The following is a 25,600-nucleotide window of genomic DNA, read 5'->3' as shown; positions in this document are numbered from 1 at the left end:
AGGGTTAAGTGACTTGCCCAGGGTCACACAGCTAGTAAGTGTCAAGTGTCTGAGGTCGGATTTGAACTCAGGTCCTCCTGAATCCAGGGCTGGTGCTTTATCCACGGCGCCACCTAGCTGCCCCATGCTTCACATTTCTGTTAACAGTTTACTTTGGGGCGGCTAGGTGGTGCCGTGGATAAAGCACCAGCCCTGGATTCAGGAGGACCTGAGTTCAAATCCGACCTCAAACACTTGACACTTACTAGCTGTGTGACCCTGGGCAAGTCACTTAACCCTCATTGCCCCGCAACAAAACAACAACAACAACAACAACAACAAAAACAGTTTACTTTCAAAGTAACACCAAAGGCTTCTATGAATTAGGGCTCATTTTCCTTTCAACATCCCTAGTAAGAAGGCAGGAAGGTCCTCCTTTATTTATTCCCCCCTTTTCAAATGAACAGAAGGAATATTTTGCTGCTTGAACTTGAGGCATTGTCATTGATCCTTTCTATGTCCCTGTCCCCACCTTGCTTGGTGACCTCTGTAAACCCCTTTCCCCTGAGCCTCAGTTGCTATGTATATAAAAATCAAAGATGAATTCATTCTATATCCTGCCCTTAAAACACATCCTGCCTCAGGGAGAAAGAATCAGCCAGAAGAATCTCAGTTAAAATACACAAAGTGATAGCGCCAGTGAATGACACAGCCTAATATCCCCTAGGATAAAAATAAATAGGTCATATACTGGACAACTAAGGTCAGCAGTGAGAATGAAAAATGCAGAAGATGATGGATGCAGTGGAAAGTATTCTCCCTCTACTTCAGAAAAAACCTGTAATGTGTACATGAGAAGGAAAATGGGGGTATAAAGGGAAAAGAGGTAAAGGGGAAAAAAGAAAAAAAAAAAGGATTAGGATCAGCAAATCCAGAAGTTAATGATCCATGAGTCCAAACATTGGCTTTTTCTATGTGTTCCATCATCCCATTCATTTTCTTGCTTTAGTAGCTTATGCTACCCTTAAAGAAAATATTCTATCTTAGCATATTCCTTCTGAAATGGACAACTGGTATTCTTCTGACAACTGAGGAAGATGAGAAGACAGGGGATGCTGGGGAAATGGGGTGTACACAGTCCCTTCCATCTTCTTCTTTCCAGTGATTCGGTGGACCTATTTCCCAGAAGAAAAGAAGCCTGGCATAGTAAATACATCAGTACTGGAGTAAGGATGACCTGGATTCAAATTCTGCCCCTGACACATAATAGCCACATGGTCTTGGGCAAGTCACTTGTTCTCACTTTTTGGTGTTGCTGATGACTCTCTAAGACAATAGGTTACAAATGATTTAGTAATCTGCACTAGTAGATGGAGCTTCCACAAAGGTACTTCCCCAACTTTATCCTTCCTACCTTATACCCCTTACCTTCAAAAAGGATAGAGAATCTTAGTAACAAGGAAGTCCATCACAGGAATCCTGCCTGCCCCCAGCTCAATTCTTATTGTCCTCTCCAGACCCTCTTCCTTGTGGCCTCCTTCAGAAGCCCCAATTCCCATCTTGTTCCTCCTCTCTGTCTGTCATATGTGACTCTTCATAGCCCTGCCCACTTCTCTCCATTCCAATATGCATTCCCACCCCCCCCCAGTTTCCTCTTCAGACTCTTAACGAGCCAGAGACTGACAATTTTGCCAATAGTTTTCATACATAATAACTTAAGTGCATCACTTTTCTCCAAACATGTTATCATTAGAGTTCAATTCTTCGGCTCCTAGCCTTTGTGCCTAGTAAATATATTCCTTTGACGTGTATTTTGAAGATGGCTTCATTTTATGCATGTGCTATTATTGTGAATTGCACCAAGCAGAAACAACATTTACCTGCATTCTCCAGACTTATCAACTAGCAGACACCATGGGTTGGCATTCTTTGCAGTCCCTGGTTTGATTAATTTGGACTCCACAAAAGATCATAGGAAGAATTACATGGTTTAGAATGGAAAGGGGCCTTAGGCTGAAATTTTTATAGATGAGGAAACTAAACCTCAATTTGGAGAAGTGAGTTTTTGCTCAGTCTCACAGGTGGCAAGGAGCACAGGTGGAATTTGAACTCGGGTCCTCTTGGCTCCAAATCCTGCATGGAATCTGCTTTTTAGTACTAATATCCTGGTAACTGAAGTTAAGGGGCTGCATCATAAGGTACAGATTTGAACTGGATCTTCAATTATCTGCATCTAGTATTTGCTAGATAACATACCCAATCCATTAATCAATCACTCCATCAGTGAGCATTCATTATATTCCTACTATGTGCTAGGCACTAAGGACAGAAATACAAAAACAAAGAGAAACTGTGCCTTACCTGAAGGGGTTGACCTTCTATGTGAGTTTCACAGCTTAGGTCTAGAGGCAAAGGCAGGCTCTGTTAGCAACCGTCTTTCCTGATTCTTCCAGGTTTTATCAACCCTGTGTTTCCATCCTCCCCCCACCATGCCAAATCAGTCTGCGTTGATGATGTATACAATCATATTTACATATCTTCATGTCTCACTCCCTACAAGTAGAATATGAGCTCTTAAGGGGAGATGCTATTTTTCATTTCTGTTTTTGAATCTTAATGCTCAACTCAGTGCCTGGAACGGAGGAATATGGACTGGATCTGTAATAAGAAACTTTCAGCTGGAGAAGCTCCTTCTAACAAGTCAGGGCACCTGCTCTGCAATTTAGAGGCTTGCTTAGATAGAATAGTGAGAGGTTAAATCACTTAGAGTTATCTAGCCAGAATGTGCCTGAGATAAGACTTAAATTCAAGCCTTACTAGCTCCAGGGTCAGCCCTCTGTGCATTACTGTACCACTGCCAGGTGCACAGTAGGGACTTTATACATGGCTGTTGGAATGGGTTGAACACCAAACCCTCAAAGTTTAAGTAGTTATAGAATGAATCCAGGAAGATAGGGGAGTGGTATGATTTTCACATTACAGGGTTTCATAAACTTCTCTTTCTAACTTCTTTTGTTCAGGGGGCAGCTAGGTGGCACAGTGGATAAAACACTGGCCCTGGATTCAGGAGGACCTGAGTTCAAATCTGGTCTCAGACACTTGACATTAACTGGCTGTGTGACCTTGGGCAAGTCACTTAACCCCCATTGCCCCACCAAAAAAAAAAAAAAAAGATCTATAACTTCTTTTGTTCAGAGAAGTCAGCAGTAAGTGAGTAGACCATTCCTCAATATTCTAAGGCCTATGAGGGTGATTCTGATAGGAGGCTTTCCATGAACACACCCTGCTATGCTAGAGTTCCAAAATTTCCATAAAGCTATCTCCTAGGATTCCTTGGTTGTCAGGAGGAAAAGAAACTATGCTCCCTTAGGAAGATGAGATGGTCTTGTCTGGTAATGACAGGTTGACTGCTCTCTTGGCCTCCTGAGTGTCAGCAAAGAGAGATTAGCATCATGGCCCCAAAAGGGAAGGGGCCAAGTAGAAACTTCCATTGTCACAGGCAGACAAAGACCTTTCCATACTAATTCCTTCTAGAGAGCCCTGGGGGCTGGCCGTGGTGCTGTCCCACACATCAAGGCAGGCTTCCTGAGCACCTTTAGCTAGTGCAACTTTGAAGAGACTTAACCTTCCCTTGCTCAGAAATTCTCCAGTTTTGGAGCCTGTCATAGTCCTGCCCAAAATTAGATTGTTAATACCTTGTGACAACCCCCTCCCCCGCCCCTGCTACATCCCAGTCACCTCCCTCCATCTCTCTTTCCCTCTCCCTCTTTCAAGAAAAAGAAAGAAAGAAAGAAAGAAAGAAAGAAAGAAAGAAAGAAAGAAAGAAAGAAAGAAAGAAAGAAAGAAAGAAAGAAAGAAAGAAAGAAAGAAAGACACAAAGAAAGAAAGAAAGAAAGAAAGAAAGAAAGAAAGAAAGAAAGAAAGAAAGAAAGAAAGACACAAAGAAAGAAAGAAAGAAAGAAAGAAACAAACAAACAAACAAAGAAGGAAAGAAAATAAATATGGGGAATAAGAATACCAAAGAGTGTTCTATCTTCCAGTCATTCTTTTTTCTTCTTCCATGTATCCATATTAATTCCCTGTTTCCTTATCCCTTTGCCTCATGTTATTCCTCATTCCCCTTCCTTTCCTGTCACTTAGTCTCTCTCTCACTCTGCATTGACACCCCCTCACCTCCCCCCATTGCTTCTTTCTGTCTTTCCTCTCATTTGTAATGAGGCTGCTCAACTGCCGGAGGGTCAGCAATGTATATCAGGGAGGGATCAGCGTGAGGGCCACCCTGACAAGAAAAGCTGTCATCAAATTTTACAGCTTCATATAAAATGCAGAGTCCATGGCAAGGACAGTGAAGGGGCTGCAAGGGCAAGGTAGAAGGTTTTGGGGGAAGGAGAATGGGAGCAGGGATGGACTATATAGTAGGGGGAGCATAAACCTGTGTCATTTCTGCCAGGATACATTCCAAGAAACAAGTCTGTTCTCATTGCCTGGGACTCCAGTAGGGACCCCATAGCCCCCCCCCAAAACACTGAAAACTACAGTCATTGCATATAACCTCATTGCCTTAAGAAGAAATAATGAAAGATATCCAGTATGGTTACCTGCAAAATCTACTGTGAAGTGTCTATGTGCTTTCTGTCACTGATCTAAAGCCAGAAGGGACCGCAGAAGTCATCTATTCCAGTCCTGCTCATCTTACAAAGAAGGAAAGTAGGGATCTAAGAGGGTGAGAGGGGAGGTGGCGTGAGCCAATGGCAAAAACAATGGATTTGGAGTCAGAGAAACTTGGTTCAAATCCCAGACCAGTTACCTGCTACATGTACAATTTCAGACAAGTCACTTAACCTCTTTGGGCTTTATTGTAAAATGTAGAATCTTTGTTGTTGTTCAGCCATTCATGTCCAACTCTTGGTGACCCCATTTTGGGATTTTCTTGTCAAAGATACTGCAATGGTTTTCCATTTCCTTTTTGAGCTCATTTTACAGACAAGGAAACTGAGGCAAACAGGGTTAAGTGACTTGCCCAGGGTCACACAGCTAGGAAGTGTCTGAGAAGAGATTTAAACTCAGGTATTCCTAATTCCAGGCCTAGTGCTCTATAATTAGAACATCTCTAAGGTCACTTGCAGCTCTAAGTCTATGATCTCAGGAAATTATTTTTCCTGAATTACATAGTTAGCAAGTGGAAGAGCCAGGATTCAAACTGACACCTCCTGACTGCTGAGATACTATGCTCTTTGTCTAAGAATATAAAGCTTTAGAGGCTATAATCCAAAAAAGACGAGGTTATACTAATGGGTCACTTGTAAGAAAGATTAGCAAGGGGAGGAGAGGAGAGGTATGGAAGTATCTCTTGAAGTATGGCTCTTTGTCTGGAGGCCCTTAGGGAAGTCTCTTGACTCTTCAGAAGAGATTAGAAGCCCAGGCCAGGCAGTGTAACTTACTCTCTAAGATACCTTAAGACTGTTTAAGAGCCCCTGAGAATTGTACGTGTTTGAGAAACCAAGTACAAGTGTAGTTAACCATCATCTGTGTGTGTGAGTGTTTGTGTATATCTAGTGCAGCAGAAATATAAACAGCAAAGATACAGAGAATTCCTGCTCCATAAATTCCTCCCAGAAGAAAAGTCTGATTGATCAAAATTGCCGATGTAAGAACACTGTGAACAATAGCAGGGAGATAATATTTCAGTCCAACCCAGCTGTGGTGAGCCATTCTGTGATGGTGAAATAGTGAGATACACTTAGTGGACATCACAACACTGATCAGTGACAAAACTTTCTTCCTCTGGTTATTTATTAGAGAAGGAAAGGGTGTTTTCTAGCCTCCTTAAAAAAAATAAATCTGTGATAAATAGAAACTTGGCTCTTTGTCGTATGCAAGGGCTGACAAAATGAGGCGATCAGATTGGAAATCAAAGCGCTCAACATGGTTGGCAGTTTGCCAGGGATTTGCAGCCACCTTAAATTGGGAAGGGTTGTGGGGGAAGGGGAGAGGAGGTAGCTGCCATCTCTCCACCTCCTCTTCCCACCCAGGAGTTAATTTTGGCTTTACTTTCATATCTTCAGGATGAAAGGACTGAGGAAGGACAGCAGAAGCAAAGCAACAAGAAAGAGACATAGAAAAGGAGAGGGAGAGAGAGCATAACTTCTAACCCCTTCAAATACCTAAATAAATGTGTTATTATATCACTCAAGAGAGAGTGATGAAATGTACAAGGAGAAAAGGGGATATGTGGAATGAAGAAGAGGAGGGAGATTAAAAAGTAAAGAGATTCTCTGTGCATGCTTTTAAAATTTTCTTTCTTCCTCTGTCCCTCTGTCTTCCTGTCTACCCAATATTTTGATTGGTCCACTGACCTCATCCCTTTCTTCCTTCCTTTTAACTTATGACCCCTTGTTCTGTCTCTTAACAGATGCCCCCTCCAACTCCTTTGTCACCAAGACATTTCTCCACATTTTAAGGGATGGAACCCGTGATTTCTTTAGTGTAGGGAACACGGATTTCTGATGTAAATCAGCCCCCACTCTGCAACTTAGAGAGTTGCCTGGACCACTGAAAAGTTAAATAATATCTCCAGGGTCACATGACTGATAGAGTCCAGCCTGGAATCCAATTCCTCCTGACTCACATGCTGCTTCTCCATTTTAATAGCGAGGGTGAAATCAAATGCATGCCATTCTTCAGTTAAGAAGGTACTTTTTTTTCACCATGTTCCCCTTTAGAAAACTGTAGGCCAGGGGCAGCTAGGTGGTGCAGTGGATGGAGCACCAGCCCTGGAGTCAGGAGGACCTGACTTCAAATCCACCCTCAGACACTTAACACTTACTAGCTGTGTGACCCTGGGCAAGTCACTTAACCCCAATTGCCTCACCAAAAAAATTTTAAAAACCCAAAACTGTAGGGCAGCAGAAGTGGGGCTCAGGTTCCATGGTAACACAAGGGAAAACTCTGGCAGTGGGCAAGGGGAAGAGGACTGGATTTGGATAAAAGGAAGTGGACCCAAATGCTGGCTGTTTCATACATTACCTCTAGGGCTTTAATCAAGTCATTCCATCTCTCTTGTTCCCAGTTTCCTCATCTGTAAAATGAAGGGGCTTAGACTACCTCACTAGTAAGATTCTTTCTACCCTTCTAGTTTTAAATATATGATCCTTAACTTAATCCTTTCATTTCTAGAACCACTGGTACCCTTTTGGTATAATTGATGAGTGTTTCACAAAGCCCAGTATGGGGAGAAGAGAAACCTATGCTTTTCCCTCCTTCTTCTCTCCAGTTGCATTAATGCTGGCATCCCATCCACTTCTTCCCTCCCCCCTCTTCCATTTCTAAAACCATGATCAAACTAATCCTGCCATTACTCCTTGAAAGAGCATGTCGATCTACTCACCTATTGGTTCCACTCTCTAGCCCAGTAACTTTCCAAATTAAAATATCCTTCTCAGGACTCTATTCCCTTACATGTGGTATTTCCTGTATTAGACTGTAAGCTCCTCGAAGGCAGGGAATATATTTCAGTTTTGTTTTTTCCTGGCTCTTAGCATAGTGCTCAACACATAGTCAGCATTTAATAAATACCTTTTTGTTCATTCATTCATTCATTCAATGCTCTGAAAACTTCAGAAAACTCTACAGTCATCCTACAAAGTGGGCCTCTTGACTCTTTCCTTTCCTTGTTCCTGGATCCTCTTCCTCATTCTTCTATAATCAAAGTAATGAAGTAGACAAAATGAGGATAGTGCTATGAGTTGGGGGGGACTAGATTCTAGTCTTGGTTCAGCAGTCTGGGTGACCTGGAGCAGATCATTTCAAAACCAGCTCTTTGGGCTCATTTTCTCAACTGGAAAGCAAGGGGCCTGGTCCCTAGGATGCCTAGGTCCCTTCCAGCTCTAAAATCCTCACTCCTAAACTGCCCCTGAAAGAGTCCCTGAGTCTTCATCTCATGGATTGACTCTGCCCTCTGGTGGTTTAAGAGGCTATGGAGGAGGCACACAAGAAGGCTCATTCCAGAGAGGAGCCTGGCAAGCTTCCCAGGAAAGTCTTTGGTTAAAGCCACCCAAACCCTAAATGAATACAGCTCAATATGCCTGTAATGTATTAATTCACTGATAAGCTGGTCAAAATGTGTTTCCAAATAGACCCATTACATAAGTGGCAATAAATATTAACCATCGCTCACCTCCTGTGGTTTGTGCAGAGGGAGGGCTCTGAAGTGCAGATTCCCAAAACATTGGAGGAGGGGTGGTCTGGCAAACCCTGACCCCTTGGCTGATGGGGCTCCCTCCAGCTAAGATCCCCCACACCATGCAGGTTTGACCTTTGCCCACCTGATAGCTTCCCATTTTGTTTTACAACCTCCAATCTGCTACATGTTGTGGTGAACAGTGTCTGCCTTTTCTGCTGCTGCTTACTGCATTGGATGCTTTTATGGGCATTGATTCCCCTTGCTGGTTCCCCAAAGAGGTATTTTTCCTTGAGCCAGACCTTCATTCCAGGGGATTTCAGTGTCTGCCACTCTAAACGCTGATTTATTACCACCTAGGGTTTTATTCTCTTCTACACTTGCTGCTAAGCTTCATTCATTTAGTGTGCTGGGAACAACAGAGTAGAAGAAGGTGCTGTTAAAATGGGAAGAGAAGACATTCAAGTAGACTTTGTGATGCATAAAGTTGTATTTACTAGCCCCCGGGCCCCCCAGATTTGTCCTGAGGGTTACCTGTCTTTTCAAGGACTACACTGAGACTGACTTCAGTAATCCTAGCATGGAAATGGGCTCTTAGGTACCCTGTATGTGCTCTGGGCTGCCCTTGGATACAAAAACCATATCCTTGGATTGTTTTCTCCAGCAGTAGTGATTGTTTTGTACTGATCTAGCCACACTGTTTCTCTGTCCTTGGAAAGAAGGCTAGAACAGGGTTACAAGTACCAGAAAATAAAAGGTAAAGGGAGAGAGGAAAGAATGAGCATGTAAGCAAGGTAGGTTCGAGTATAATAACTTGGTAATTAGGTCTCTCAAGGACTAAAGAGTCTGCATGCTTATCAGACAACCAAAAAGAATTATAATTATTAATAAAGATTTCCATAAAAATGCTTTTAATAAACATATTTTCAATAGTCAATAAAACATTTAAATTCATCAGTAGACCTCAGCCCTATAAGGGAGCTTAAAAGAAATCTAATTAAAAACCCTTATTTTACTGAGGAGGCCTAAATAGACTTGACCAATGTAAGACATGTAGTAAATGGCAGAGCTAGGATTTCACCAAAGGCTCCTGATTCCATGGTACAATTCTATCTCTCAGTGTTCATAATATCTCTAGCAGCCAAGGAACATATGAAGCCCAACAACTCTCTGATGTCAAAGTTTCCACATCTCCAGGTACCAGGTCATCTCAGAATTCAACTCCAGGTCCAGTCTCTTGCTCACTACATAGATCTGGTCCTTCTGGAAAACAGGAACCATGAAAAATATTCCAGTTTGGCAGTAATTTATGGCATCACAGGCTGGGGTCTCTGGTGGTCTTCACCTCTGACACTCTTGCCCAACAAGCTCAACACTTGATTGAGCTTCTCTTCCTGGTAGAAATTTTGATTTAGGGAGTTCTTCCTTTTAAATTTAATCTTTCTGAGATCCCCATACCTAGCTTTTTTGGTAGGTGTAGAACAACATTCTTGGGGTACAACAAAGTCAAACAGCTGTACCTTCATGGTCCTTCCTATTGCTCCATGCCACACTTTTCTGCTTTCTAAACAAAAAGTGTTCACAATAAGCCAAATACCATAGACATTCCTTCCCTCTTTTCTTCTCCCCTTCCCCCCAGGAGCAACTGACTTAATAATGAGCAAGCACAAATTAAGTCCTTATTAGGTGGCAGGCACTGTCCTGAGCACTAGCTATACAAAAAAAAAAGTGAAATAACAATGGCCCTCAAAGGACTTATGCTCTAGTGTGGGAGACAACATAGGATAATTGGATCGTAGCTAGTTATAGAGCTGGAATAGAGTCTAGAGACCATCAAATGCAACTCCTTCATTTTGATATGTGGGTATATGTAGAGAGTGGTAGAACATACACACAAAAAGAATATAGACAGTGATACAAGGTAGTTATGGGATGGAGGGCATTAACTAGCAACCAGAGGATCGGAAAGCATGTAATTTAGAAGATGACACTTGAGTCGAATCTTAAAAAGCCATGGATTTTAAGAGGCAGATGTAATAAAGGAGTGTATTCCAGGCATGGAAGACAGCCAGTGCAAAAGCACAGAACTGGGATGGGGAATGTTGTGTTTGAAACAGTGAATAGGACAGAATAGCATGATGTGTTCATAGTATGAGGAAGAAAGTGAAATTGAGGATGGTTTTTTTAAAAGGGATCATGTTAGAAAGTGCTTTAAATGACATACAAAGGAGTTAATACGTGTTCTTAGAAGCAATAGGGCACTGCTGGAGTTTGTTGAGCAGGGGAATAATGTGATCTACTAGGCCTGTGCTTCAGGAAAATCACTTTGGGATAACAGTAATCCCTTCCACACTGCAACTATCCCCACTGCAGTTTCATTCAATATATCACCAGTCAGCATAAGATATTAAATAGGAATTTGGGGGGAGTTTTATGGAAGCCGCAGATGACACAGACCCTATGACCAAATACTTAACCCAGATTTTACAATAAGGTACTGTAAACACCCCATAAAAAAGAAAAAAATGTCAGCTTTCTTCTCTGGTATGAAGGGAGGGTCAAAATATTTTACATGGGTTTTCCAGATCATGGTACCTAACCTCCATGTGGAAGGGATAACTGCATGTAGAAGAGAATAGATTGAAATTAGGAAGGGCTTAAAGTGGGGAGAGCAAATCATAGACTATCGAATTGTCCTAAATAGATATGAATCAAATCAGTTCTGAAAATATTTAAGTAGTCAAAAGAATCTGATCTTAATGATTTGAATGTTACCTCTAGTGAGGCATAGGGAACCCACTAGATGACTCATGTCCATACCCTTCCCTAGGATTTCCATAAGGAATCTGCCCAGCATGCTGGATCTAGTCAGACTTAAGGAATGATTTAGTCAACCAAACTGAAGAGGGGTTATAGATTCCAGGGGGGAATAAAAAGATTACAAGGCAGAGAACTGCCTCTTATTGAGGCTATGGATTCAGTAAGCAAACTGTCTTGGGCCCCAATTTTTTTAATGTTCAAAATTCTCCTTAAGGAATATCTTTCTGGCCATATCTTTAAGAGCAGGAATATGAAACAATAACTGTTTGCATTACTTAAGAGGAAGCTGCAGCATAGCTCCAGAATGCTTTTATGTTTGGGATTTCATGTACTCTTGTAGCTTTTTCAGGAATTTGGTAAGTAGAGCCCTGAATCCTTTTGGAAATCAGAGTGGGGGCAGATATATATATATATATATATATATATATATATATATATATATATATATATATATATATATATATATATATATACATACTAGCCCAGAGTAGCCTGCAAGGCAAACATCTCTGATTTTGGAGCTAGACAACTTGGGTTGGAGTCCTGCCATGTTATTCACTAGTTGTGTGACCTTGGGAAAGTCACTTAAATTTTTTTTGGTGGGGCAGTGAGGGTTAAGTGACTTGCCCAGGGTCACACAGCTAGTAAGTGTCAAGTGTCTGAGGTCAGATTTGAACTCAAGTCCTCCTGAATCCAGGGCCAGTGCTTTATCCACTGAGCCTCCTAGCTGCCCCCCATTTAAATTATTTAGGCATCATCCATAAAATGAAGGATTGGACAAGATGATCTGTAAGATCTCTTGACTGTCTAACATTTTATGAAGAGCTTGTTTTAGTTACTCAGTGACTAGCTTGGATAAGGACATACCTTCCAAATTTCACCCTAGGGGCAGCTAGGTGGCACAGTGGATAAAGCACTGACCCTGGATTCAGGAGTACCTGAGTTCAAATCCAGCCTCAGACACTTGATACTTACTAGCTGTGTGACCCTGGGCAAGTCACTTAACCCCCGTTGCCTGGCCAAAAAAAAAAAAATCCAAATTTCACCCTAGCAGCTCCACAATAATTTTGATACTCATCCTGAAGATCTCATGTTTTCTTTCATCTGTCCTGCTTTGGATTAAAAATCTCTTCTCAATCCTACCCTAAAGTTGCATCAAGTTGAACTCTGGTATTTAGCTATAGACTCATCTGTTCCCTACAATCTAATGCCTTGATTTTGTCTTTCCTGCTCTCGATCAGACCCCTAATGAAGCAAATGAAAGTTTGGGTAGGAAATGAAGCAAATGTCTTCAAATGGAACTCTGGAAACCAGGCATTGATAAAGCCATTCAGATTCATATGGAACTACTTGACCAGGCCTTAAACCCAAACCACTCTGGCTCTCACTGATTGGCCAATGATGGGCCTCAACTCAAGTCTCAGTCATTGTTTGGGTTTTTGTTGGCTCAATGTGAGTGAGAATAGCAATTGTTTCTGTTCTGACCAGAAACTCTGAAAGTCTTCCTCTCCCAGATTGATTTAAAAAAAAAAAAAAAGAGGTCATTTTATTTATTTATTTATTTTGCCTCATTTCTTACCTAGCCTTAATTACTGAATGGGTGTTACTTAAGACAAACTGAGACGAGGGAAAGACCTTAGCTTAAAAAGGTCCAAGTCTCCCACTGAATCCTGGGCCATCTCCAGTTGCTCTGATCCATGTCTTGCCACTAAACCTAGATGGGTCTGGAGAAGAGAATGAGGCTGGTGACTTTACACAGCCCTGCCTCACTTAGATCCAGTTTACTTGCAAGTCAAGACATCACCTTCCTTATTTCATTGGTCTTCTTCTGGAAGGAAGGGCAACACCCCTAATAAGCATGACTTCAACTGTCTACATTAACTTTGTAATGGGATGACAACCAAGTTTTCAGATGTCCCCCGCTGGTCTGTGGGGTGGTTGCAGACCTTCATTTCCTAGTGTCCTTCCTATGGCAGAGTACAACAGGTTCCACCAAATCATGGAATTGGGATTAGAATCTCCTGAACACTGGAACCAGAATCAACTCTAGGTGGTGGCGAATGGAGCCAGATCACAGAGGCAGCCGCGGCGCAAGGAAGGCAGCAGTGCAAAGCACGGAGGGACTTTCGCCACCATGAGTCTCTTAAACAAGCCCAAGAGCGAGATGACCCCTGAGGAACTACAGAAGCTTGAAAAGGAGGAATTCAACACCAGGTCCCTGTCGGTGCTCACACAGTCGGTGAAGAACAACACTCAGTTCTTATCAACTGTGGCAACAAGAACAAGTTGCTGGGCTGAGTGAAGGCCTTTGACAGGCACTGCAACATTTTCTTGGAGAATGTGAAGGAGATGTGGACGGAGGTACCCAAGAGTGGCAAAGGCAAGAAGTCCAAGCCAGTGAACAAAAATCGTTGCATTTCCAAGATGATCTGGAGTGGGGATTTGGTCATCATGATCCGCAGGAACCCACTCATTGCTGGCAAATTGTGCAGCCAGAGACTCCCTCTCCTGCCCAATACTTCACTTAGTCCAATGGAGTACACCAGGCTCCCCTCAGTTTTCCTTTTGTGAATAAAGCCTTGCTGTTTTTTCAAAAAAAAAAAAAAAAGAATCTCCTGAACAGAAATCTCTTCTACAGCATTCCTGACAAGTGGCCATAAAGCCTTTGGTGAAAATGGCGGAAGCAAATGCATCACTTCCCCCAAGTAGGGAAATGTACTTCTGGACAACTCTATTGTTTTGAAGTTTTTTCCCTGCAGGGGTTCCCCACAATATATAGGATAAAGACCTCCATAATGTAGTCCATATGAATTTCAATCCATATCTCCCTCCAATTCAAAGATATACTCTATACTACAACTTTCTGAAACTCCACAATTTTGTTCATGCTGCTTCCTTTAACCTGAAATTCCCTCCTCCAACATTTCTACTTATTAAAATATTTCCCACCCACATGTACAAAAATATTTATAGCTGCTCTCTACGTGGTAGCAAGGAATTGGAAGTTGAGGGGGTGCCCATCAATTGGGGAATGGCTGGACAAGTTGTGGTATATGAATACAATGGAATACTATTGTGCTGTAAGAAATGATGAGCAGGAAGAGTTCAGGGAAACCTGGAGGGTCTTACGTCAGCTGATGATGAGTGAGATGAGCAGAACCAGAAGAACATTTTACACAGTATCATCAACATTGAGTGTTGACCTACTGTGATGGACTATATCCTTCTCACCAATGCAATGGTACAGAAGAGTTCCAGGGAACTCATGATAGAAGAGGATCTCCAAATCCAAAAAAAAAAAAGAAAGAAAGAACTGTGGAGTATAGATGCTGATTGAACCATATTATTTCTTTTGTTTTGGGTGCTGTTGGTTTTTTTTTCTATTTTGAGGTTTTGCATCACTGCTCTGATTTTTTCTCTTGTAACAGGATTAATGCAGAAATAGGATTAATGTTATTATGTGTATATATATGTGTGTGTGTGTATATATCTATATGTATATGTATATGTATAGAGATATATAGATATAACCTATATCAGATTACCTGCTGTCTAGGGGAGGGGGGAGGGAGGGGAGGGAGGGAGAAAAATCTGAAATTGTAAAGCTTGTATAAACAAAAGTTGAGAACTATCTTTACATGTAACGGAAAAAATAAAATACCTTACACATGAAAAAAAAAATATTTCCCATCTTCCAAGAAATAAATCAATTTGCCATCTGCTTCATGAAACTCCTCTTGAACCCTTCCCTTCCCTTCCCCTTCCCCCAGTGGAAATGGTCTTTCCCTTCCATAAATTTCTATAGCACTGTGTTCTTATTTCTCTTATGGAATTATCATAGCCTACCTGTTATTGTAAGGATAAAATGAGATCATATAAGTGAAGTATGTTGTAAAATATTCATAGTAGTGCTTTTATAGCAAAGAATTGGAAGCTAAGTTGATTCCTATCAATTGAGAAATGTGGCTAAACAAATCCTAGTAGATGAATGTAATGGGATATTACTGTGCTTTAAGAAAGAATGAATGTGAAGATTTCAGAGAAGTTTTGGAAGACTTATATCAGATGAACATATAGGCTAACCTCCATTTTCCCTAGCCCATTTCCCTGCCAGTAATATATATATATATATATATATATGTGTGTGTGTGTGTGTGTGTGTGTGTGTGTGTGTGTGTATGAGGATATCCTTTCCATGCCCTTCACAAATCTTCATCTTCATTCACACTTACCACACACCTGTCTATTGACTTTTGGTGACCCAACTCTCTGTCTCTGTCTGTCTCTCTGTCTTGCTCTCTCTCTCTCTCTCTCTCTCTCTCTCTCTCTCTCTCTCTCTCTCTCTGTCTCTCTTTCTCATTTCCACTATTACACTAAGCTCCTTGAGGGTAAGAACTGCTTAGCTTTTTGTCTTTGTACTCCTAGTGCTCAGCACAGTGCTTGGTACAAATTGATTTTTTTTTCATTCAGTTATATCTCATAGATATTGATGGTGGTGCTGTTCTAGCTCCTTGTATACAAAGATATGGTTATGGGGAAATATATGGGGAGTTCTGGGGTTAAGGGTTCTTGTGGATTCCTTTTTAAAGAATTATACCCTCTTGCACACAAATCCTATTAGAATAAAGTAATAATTTATTTAGGTGCTAGGGAAAGGAAACCAAGAGAGAAGTCCTTGGACTTCTTCTCATGGGGAGAAGGCATGACACAGAGGTGTGGCTCTCTGAGATACCTATCTCCCCAAGTAGAAGACAGGTAGATACTTTTATAGAGGACTGATGGTGGTCCCATGGTGATTATCTGACTATGGAAAATTTCCTTATGGGGGAGACCATCCCCCACTTGTGGTGGTTGGGGGAAGTTGGGTGAGGGGTGGCTCTGGACCTCCCATGTCATACTTCTCCCCCTTATGCCACAAAGGCAGCAGCTACACCTAATCTTATCTCCTTAGGGGTGGGGGAGACTGGAATGAAGGGTGGTGGTACTGGAGATAATTCAGTCCCAATCTGGTGCCACTTATCTCTTTAGGTGTATTTTTTCTTTGGTTTAGTTTCTCAAGGAGAAGGTTCTTTGATTTACCCCAGAAAACTTCTGAGGTACCCAGGTGCCCATAACATTCCCCACTTCTCTCTATATAAGGAAAAGGGACGAAGATTCCTCTTCTGTACCTGATTCATGCTGAGTGGGGTCAAAGAAATTGGGGGGAGGGGGAGGGGGATGGAAAAGGAAAAGTGGGGAAGGCCTGATCCAGAGAGTTCAAGGAAATGTGAGGGTCCAGAGGGTGGGAGGAGATATATAGGCACCAGCTGTAGCTGCCATGAGGTTGAAGCCTTGAGCCTGGACAGAATAGACTTTAACAATATCTTAAAAGAGACCAGGGCAAAAAATCAAAAAGGACTTAAGGTGATAAGAGTGCATGTCAAATAAGTTGTACTTAAGGTATTTCTGATTCAGTTTTAAAATGCATTACTAATAGCAGACAGATGACAAAGCCAGATTTTTATACTATGATTTCTATATCTGCATCTCACTATCATTCAGATATAAGAGAAATTGTTTTTCCACTATAGTTGATACAATTGTTCACCAATTTATATATCATAAGAAATTTAGAAACATAATACCTTAAAACAATATTAGGAATTTTTTTAAAAAAACTTGAAACAAAACCAATCAATTACCAATCAGGTAATTCAATCGAATGTGCTACACTCCATACACAAAACTTTCCACCCATACCTCAAAAACTTATCAGATAAAGAGTAAAGAGTAGCCCCTTTTTTCTTTTCTTCAGTGGAGGCCAGCAAGCCTTAGTGCAAGACAGGGCATGGCCTGCTTTACCAGAGTTAAGTAATCAAACCAAAGCCAAAAAAGTTGTTGTTAATTCAGTTCAGTTCAATGGTTAGGGACTCAATTTTTTATTTTCTTTGCAACTTTTACACATTACAAATAATTCCCAATTTTAAACTATTCTACTACAAAAGATTTTCAGAGTAGCAGTAAACAGATCAACAACTGTGAGAAATATCAAAATAACATTTCATCACTGAGAATTGACACTATCCTTTTCTCTGTTATAAAGCATGGAGAGGGCAGAATATTCCAGTAGGCTTGATTCCTTATTCAGCTGGTTCCTGCATAAGTCTTGTTGGTCAAAACTATATGCTTTGAAAAAGATCTTTAAAATTTGTTTTCCTTCATCCTCCCCTCTTAAATTTGAAGAAATCTGCTTCTTGTTGGAATCCCTAAATAAAGATTTTAGAGTATGGCTTCCACATTTACCTTGAAGCACGGTCAGCTTTTTGTGACTGAAACTCTTCTGTTGTCCCCTAAAACTCATAGAAAGAAAGATTTGGCATCATCTGAAGTGAGGCTGTGAAGTAGTCCCCTATTAGGTAGGCTAATAGTTTCCCTTAGCTCCCCCACTCCCAAAACAAAAATACACCCTGCCAATCTGGTGAGGACATGGTACATATAATTATATTAGGAGGAAAAGACACTGTAGTGTTTAAGGCACCATAAACTATGTGGCCTGTATCCTCTGAAGATCTAGGGGAATCTGCACTTGAAAACAGCACTATTCTTTTCCTGAATGTTCTAGTTCAATTTGGTTCAGTCTCTTATTAAGCAGCATCCTGGCTCCTGCAGGTAGCTTTATTGTTATTCCCTCTCTCCTAGGGTGGTCACTTAGATTTCAGTGAATAAAAAAAAGCCCAACAGAGAAGTCTTACCATAAATGGGAGAGCAAGAATTACCTCTTAGCCTTAAAGGGAATTTATGAAAGGAAATTTAGTTTAATCCTTAGAGGAGCGGACAGGAGACTGGGCTACATCACCAGTACTGGGACAGGTTATTGTTTTGTTTTGTTTTAAGTAAAAGAAAACAGTTTTCATCAACATGCAAATAGCTGAGTAGAGGAAGTGATAGGGGGAGCTGAATTATTATTGTTGGAATGCAGAACTCCAAGAATCTAAAATCTCATTGACAGGGGTACTGATGATTTACTCATATAGGTCACAGCTCTGCCATATCTTAGGAGATTTGTGTGTGTGTGTGTGTGTGTGTGTGTGTGTGTGTGTGTGTGTGAATTGTGAGGAAAAAAATTATAGTTAATTTGATGGCTAGCTATCTAGTGATGAGTCTTTATAAACTTAGCTAGGCTAGTTTTCAGAAAATGGATGTAGGGACTTTTGATGTCCACCACTGAAGCTTCTCTATTTTGTAAAGATGTGCCATATTTTGCTCTCTATTGGTTAGCTTTTCAAAAACTCAGGGCTGCCTGTATACTGTATTGAGACATCACAATGAAGCTTTGGTGGAGGTTCCTACTAAGACAAAAATGCTTTGAATACAAGCCAGGCAACATATTGTCATTGAAAACCAGTCTGATTAAGAACAATGGAATGGCCATGACTATATCCAACAAGAAATTGTAAAGATGTAAGATTGGAGCTAAGAACAGAAATTAAGGTCAGATATATGGATTTGGGAATCATCTGTTTAAATGATAACTGAATCCATGTAGCCTCATAAGAGACAATGAAGATGAGAGAAGATCAAAGAGAAGAAAAAGAGGCTAGGACACTTAATATACCAACCTTTTATAAAGGACTTTCCTATACATTATGTGAAAAAGGTGGACTCAAAAAATTTCCTTAGACTCCTGGTTTTCTCACTTTCTACTATTTGAACATCACCTTCACCTCTCTGGGCCTCAGTTTTCCAATATCTAAAGTAAGGATTTAAGCCTTGGTAATCTCTTCCACCTCTAAAATCTTATAATTCCTAAGATTCCTGTGGTCTTGCTTGTATGGGGGAGGTAGGGAATAGGTATGGGGAATGGATTTGTGATTTCATTGCATAAGAAACTCTTGTAGTCAGAAAACTCTGTCTAGCAATTCATATTTAGAACTCCTCTGTAACTTAAAGCCTTAGAGAGTTTTCTAGAGTATTGAGAACTTAATTGCCTTGAGCAGGATCACTTAACCAGTATGTGTCAGAGGATGACTTTGTATATAGTTAAGTTTTATTTATATGCTTACATTTCATTTTCCCCAATAAAATATAGGATCCTTATATCTAAGCAGAGGCACTATTTCCTTTTTTGTTTTTGTTCGTTTGTTTTTTAATCCCCAACTTATACCTCTGATGTTTGGCACATTTTATTGTTGTAGAGTTGTTTAAGTCGTGTCTGGCTCTTCATGACCCTAGTCTGGGTTTTCTTGTCAAAGATATTGAAGTGGTTTACCATTTCCTTCTCTAACTCATTTTAATGCCAAATAAATACTTGTTGATTGAATGATTGATCCTCACAATAACCTTGTGTAAGGTTAGAAACTAGATATGTTATTTCAGTGTTTTAGAGAATGAATGCCTAGATGAAAACAAACAAACAAACAAATAAACAACAAACTTTCTCTAGCCATGCAGATCAGCACCTTCTTGGAACCTTTCTATACATGAGAGTTATTTAAAGCATTGAGAGATAATTGGCTTAGGTTAATATAGTCAGAATGAACAAGAAGCAGGATTTGAACACAGGTTTACTGGCTTTGAGACCATCTCTCCATCTCATTATGCCTTGCTACCTCTCAATAGGTATTACAGATGCTATTTTCCCCATTCTTCAGGTAAGAAGCCAGAAGTTTTGAGAATGTTAAGCAATTGTCTCAAGGTCACACAGCCAACTAGTAAAGGGCAGACTCTATCATCTACCTCCACTATGGGGAGATACTAATGTATCCATTCCATTCTAGAGCACATGGGTAAACAGGCTATAAAGTATCTCAGAGCTGAGGGGAGGGGAAGACCCTGCTTTTCTTCCATTACAAATCTTTGTGATTCCCCAGATAATTACAATGAAAGAAGCAATCATGTTGCTAATTTTACTCTTCACTTTTAAATTCTAATTAATATTATTCAATTCTTCTACTCCTGCTGGGTTGAAATAAAACATGCTCTTTTCCTCTCCTAGCCCCCTCTTTTGGAGGGATTTGCATAAGAAGTGAAAGTCATGTTCGCCATTGACTACACTTGAGTAATTAACATCAATGCCCTGTCATTCCCCTCACCAGGCCCTTCACACTCCCCTTCTCAGAACCATCCCTGCCTCAGCTTTGGTCTTCTGTCTCCTATTCACTTTAGTCTTCACTTGTAGTCAGAGTAAATAGTTAAAACCTATTATATGCTCTGATTGTGCATTAAGCAAAAAATAAGACTTCAGGGGAAATAAAGGAGTATAGGTCCAGGAAAGAGGAAGGTTGTGTTTCATCGAGCAAACCCATACATGTTTTCCAAAGAAACAAAGGGGAAGAATGTGGTAAAAAATTATTTGTGGTAAAGATTAATATTGTAGTTTTTAGCTGACTCATTTGGGAAAGGCCACACCTAGCCCATCCTGAGGTCATGAATTCTACTGAGGTCAGAAGGAGAACTCTCCATAGGCAGTTTTTGAAGGACCTCCCCTTTTGGGGGAGGAAAGATTGAATGCTCCCTGAAGGGAGGCGGAGTGTTCTTCCGGAATGCTAGGCTTCTTCCAGAACCTGCTCTCTCGGACTTCTCCCCTTGTGGTGGTGGCAGGAGTTCTCTGTCTCAGGCAGCTGCTTTTTCCGGGTGGTGTGAGCAACTGTAGACTGTCCAGGTTTGGTGAGTTAATTACAGAAAACCCTAAATTCCTTTGAACTAGCTTAATTGGAAATGGTCTGGGGATTGTATAGGTTAAGTTTAGAGTTAAGAGTATTTATCTGGGGCAGCTAGGTGGTACAGTGGATAGAGTACTGGCCCTGGAGTAAGTTCAAATCTGACCTCAGACACTTGACACTTACTAGCTATGTGATCCTGGGCAAGTCACTTAACCCCAATTGCCTCAAAAAAAAAAAAGAGTATGTGTCTGTATTTCTATTTTCCTATTGCCTTATCCTTGATTTTTATTAGTTTTACCTTTGTTGTTTAATTAATTCCCAAGTAATAAAATATGATCATTTTGAGAATTAAAGCTTAAAGGCTCCTTTCTTATTGGCCTGGGAGAAATATCTAAAAAGGGCAGTTCAGAGGGGAGGGTGAACCTAAAAGCTCCCTCATATTTCTGTTACCCCAATATTAAGGTGAGTCACCCAAATGACACTCCGTATATCAAATTTTGGCCCTCACAGTTGTATTTAAAAAGGGGGGGAGGAGATTAAAGAGGACAGTCCCGTCCAAAGAAGCATAGAAATGAAAGTGGCCTTGGAGACTGTTTACTCCCAACCCCCCATTTTATAGATGAAGAAATTGGTCCAGGGAAGTGATGAACAAATTAGAGTTAGAGAACCAAAGAATATTAGTGCTCATAGAGACCTAATAGATTCATGGAGTTTTCAAAGTGGAAAAGACCTTAGAGAGAGGTTAAGTGACCTACCTGAGATCACTTAACTTGACTAAGTTCAAGTATCCTCATTCCTTCTAACCCAAAGCTCTTTCCATTACCCCAAGCTGCCTTCTCCAGACACACACTATTGGCTTGTGCATTTAATAAAATAAATGCTGGTTGTTTGCTGGGCTAATTTTCCAGTGATAAGGGCCAAAAACCATTATTCTCACAAGACTCACTTGACTGATTACTTTCTGTTTATGTCTCTGCCTTTGTCTCTCATTCTCTGTCTATATCTTTGCCTTTCTGTCTTTCTTTCAGTCTCTGTATGTGTCTCCTCTCTCTCTCTGTCCCTCTGTGTAAATCTCTCTTTCTGTATGTCTCTGTTTCTTTCTGTCTTTCTGTGACTATGTCTCTGTCTTTCTGTCTCAGCCTTTGTCTCTATTTCTCTCTGTCTCTGCCTGTGTTTCTCCCTCCTCCCTCCCCTCCCCATCTGTCTCTGTCTCTCATATCAAAAGACCTCTTTGTTTTCTTCTCCTCATTCTGTACCCTCAATGAAGCACTATATATGTTTTATAACCTCTGGGAGCATGCATTGTGTTACAGAAGACTAATCGGGTATGTTAGACCTTTGGAGGCCTTATAAAAAGGGACAAGAAGTTCTAGGGAATTATGATTTTAGGAGAGCAAGAATGCCCATTTGAGAAGTGATACCAACAACGGTGCTAATTCCCTTCCATTTTACAAAGAACTACAGTCTCGTTCTCATTCCCATGATCTCAGACTACCTGTTGAATTCTGACAATCTGAAATGGCAGGAAGCAGTAATCAACTGAAGTCAATTTCAAGGCACAAAATATTCAAAAGGAAAGTAGGCTGAGTGAGCCAGAAGAATTATTCAAGTCTGACCATTTGTAGTAGGGGTGCCCAAGGGCAACCCATGGTAGCAGGGGAAGGGCTACCTCTCAAGCAGCCAATCAGAATTCTTTCCTAGAGTTTCTTTATGGAGAACATCACTAAAGGCATCAAGAGATTTTTTTAATGACTTGGAAAATTACTTTTGCAGAGATGGTAGAAGGAAATCCACTTCAGGAAAAGAAATTTATCTAGCACAAGTTACTGAGATGTTAAGCCATTCTGATGGACTTGTTCCCAACCCACCTTCTGTCGTGTTCATCCAATGAAGTCCCTCTATTTTTCAGGCATTTTGAATTGTGGTTCAGTAGAAGGGGCGTCATCATCAGTGAATTTCCCACCTGCTCTTCTCCCTGTGCCATGTGAATGTGGTTATGACATTACCTATTTGGGAACTGGTCCACTACTTACCAGCCTATTGTCTGTGTACCCATCATGCTTTCATCTATATCAATATATCATCTATATCAATGCTATGTTTTATATCGTAAGCTCCTAGAAAGTAGGAATTCATTAGTCCTGCCTAACTTGTTCAGAATTCTTCCATTATATGCAACACAAGCATACAGCCTTTGGAGAGCAAATTGTTAAATTTTCAGTGTTAGCATTTGCATCTTAAAAATTGGCAAAGCTACAAATCAGTGCTCAATTTATTGTTTTATTCATTGTCTAAACATAAGAAATTGATGGATAGAATGTTAATAAGTCAGGTTAAACTTTGAAATGTATCATGGGTAACTCCTTCCTCTCCAGAATGCCAGTTGTTAAACATTTACCAGCATTCCCCTTCTTTTTTTTTTTTTTTTTTTTTTTTTTTTTTTTTTTTTTTAGTGAGGCAGTTGGGGTTAAGTGACTTGCCCAGGGTCACACAGCTAGTAAGTGTTAAGTGTCTGAGGCCAGATTTGAACTCAGGTACTCCTGACTCCAGGGCTAGTACTCTATCCACTGTGTCTTCTAGCTGCCCCAGCATTCCCCTTCTTAATGATAAAAAGAATAGTTATGGAGTAGGATTATAGAATTCTTTAAAGAACATTGAACCTAACTTCCTCATGTAACATGGGAAAACTGAGGCCAAAGTGACTTGTTCAAGTTCATACTAAGAGATAAGGAGGAAAGCCAAGATTCGAATCTTGGTCCTTTGATTCCAAATCTACTTCTCTTTAACAAAGTAACTTTAATAGGTCAGACAACACACTTTAAAATCCTCTTGCCTTTTTCTTCTTACAAAAAAAAAAAAAAAAAACCTCTTGCAAAGATAAAGGCACCAATAACTGGTGCAGCCGATAGAGCACTAACCCTTGAATAAGGGGACCTGAGTTCAAATCCAACCTCAGACACTAGCTGTGTGACCCTGAGAAAATCATTTAACCCTGTTTGCCTCAATTCCTTCATCTGTAAAAATGATCTATTCCAGTATCTTCACCAAGAAAACCCCAAATGGGGCCATAGAGAATCTGAAAAGACTCAACACCCACAAACACAGAGACAAGGCTCTTTTTTTTATAATAATATTTGTATTCCCACAATGGCTAGCACAGTATCTTGTGATAGTAATTGGTCATTTAGTCAACAAGAATTTGTTAACTGCTTACTATGTGCCAGATGCTACAGTTTCAAGGATAATGGAAAGGAGAGCCATGAGAAATAGATAATAAACATGTTTTGTATTTGAAGGGTGCTATACATAATACATAATTGGAGAAGTAGACTTTTCACATATACTATATCCTTTGAATTTGATGAGAGAACTCCAGAGAGGGTAAATGACTTAGCCCAGCTTGTCACAGAGTGGGTTAGCCACAGAGATAGAACCACCACCTAGGTCTCTACTTTGCACTACCCATGAATTCCTTTACACCGTGCTGCTTTCCCAGATGTGCTATGCATGTGTGCCTTCTAGGTGGGGGCATATTTAATGAACTACACAGATGCATGACATAGAACATATTCGAATCTCTGTCACTCTTAGCACAGTTGAGTTTTATAACTAGGTCATGGAATTTTAGACTCCTAGCTCTAGACCTGGAACAAAAGTCAGAGGTCATCTAGCATTAATGATCTAATTTTATAAGTGAGGAAATTGGGAACCAAGGAGATTATATGACCTACCAACATCATGTAGGTATAAAGATCTATGTTTATAGATTAAATGACTTTGAGGCCTAGCAGCCAAATACTGACCCACTTTTCATTCATCAAGATTTATTCCAAAGAACATTCTATTATTCATTCCACTCCCAACTTCCTTTCTTGCCTTTTCCCAGAGTGTACCCTATCCTTATAATACATTCCCTCTTCATCTCTGCCTTTTAGAATGTTTAGCTTCTTTCAAGGTTCATCTTACATACCATTGACTTCTCAAAACATTTCAGGATACTTTCAGCTCTTAGTATTCCTTTCCTTTTGAAATTACTTTGAAATAATTCTAGGAAATAATAATGATGATGATAGCTAGCATTTATATAACACTTTAAGTTTTCCAAAGTAATTCACAAATATAATCTCATCATATCTTCACAACCCTATGGTGTAGGTGTTATTATTATCCCTCTTTACAGATGAGGAAACTGAGGCTGAAAGGTTATATAAATTGCCTAGGGACACAGTAAGTGTCTGAGGCAGAGTTTGGACTTGGGTCTTCCAGCACTTTATCCACGTCAGCACCTAAATGCCTACTTTGTAACAGCTTATATATGTTGTATTCCTCAAGTAGAATCTGAGTTCTTTGAGGACAAGTATAAGGATAGCAACATAATGTTGTGATTCCACTAGTTATATGTAGTTCTCAGAGGGGAAAAAAAAACCAACCTCCTTCTACCAATGCAGATTGGCCTTTTATCTGCAATTTATATTTAATTCCATGTGAATTCCTTGAGAACAAGAACTGTTTTACTTTTCTATTTGTATCACAAGCACTTAGCCCAGTGCTTCGTGCTCATAGTAAGCTCTTGATGAATGTTTCTTTTTTCCATTCATTAACTCTTTTCTAGTCTTAGAGAACTGCCTAGAATACTAAGAGATTAAATGACTTGCCCAGAATTAGTGACAGTATTTGTCAGGAGCAATTCTCTTACTTGAGGGTCAGTATTCTTTTTTCTTCTTCTTTTCTTTTCTTTTCTTTTCTTTTCTTTTCTTTTCTTTTCTTTTCTTTTCTTTTCTTTCTATTTTTGCTTGCTTGTTAATTTGTCCTGCCTTTGTATTGCAAGCACTCAGCAGATTATCCTTACATGTTGAATATATTTGTTATATGTATGTAAGCTTAGACTGGCTTGAATTAGAACTAAAGAAGCCTCAATTCTAGATCCAATTCTTCCTCTAATTTGATGGACAACATCTCTAAACCTTTCCTATATGTTACC

General features: G+C 40.2%; 1 protein-coding gene and 1 pseudogene across 4 annotated transcripts in view; both read left to right on the top strand.

The window, feature by feature from the left end:
- The window catches only part of NTM (neurotrimin), a 1,333,904-nt gene that overhangs the window by 977,617 nt on the left and 330,687 nt on the right, over nt 1–25,600 (top strand). The window lies entirely within an intron of this gene.
- Nucleotides 13,113–13,549, top strand: LOC122746162 (annotated as a pseudogene).

The sequence above is a fragment of the Dromiciops gliroides genome, chromosome 3 (genome assembly GCF_019393635.1).
Source record: "Dromiciops gliroides isolate mDroGli1 chromosome 3, mDroGli1.pri, whole genome shotgun sequence".
Taxonomy (NCBI): Eukaryota; Metazoa; Chordata; class Mammalia; order Microbiotheria; family Microbiotheriidae; genus Dromiciops; species Dromiciops gliroides.
Note: the sequence above shows the minus strand (reverse complement) of the source record. Positions and strands in the feature narration are given on the sequence as shown.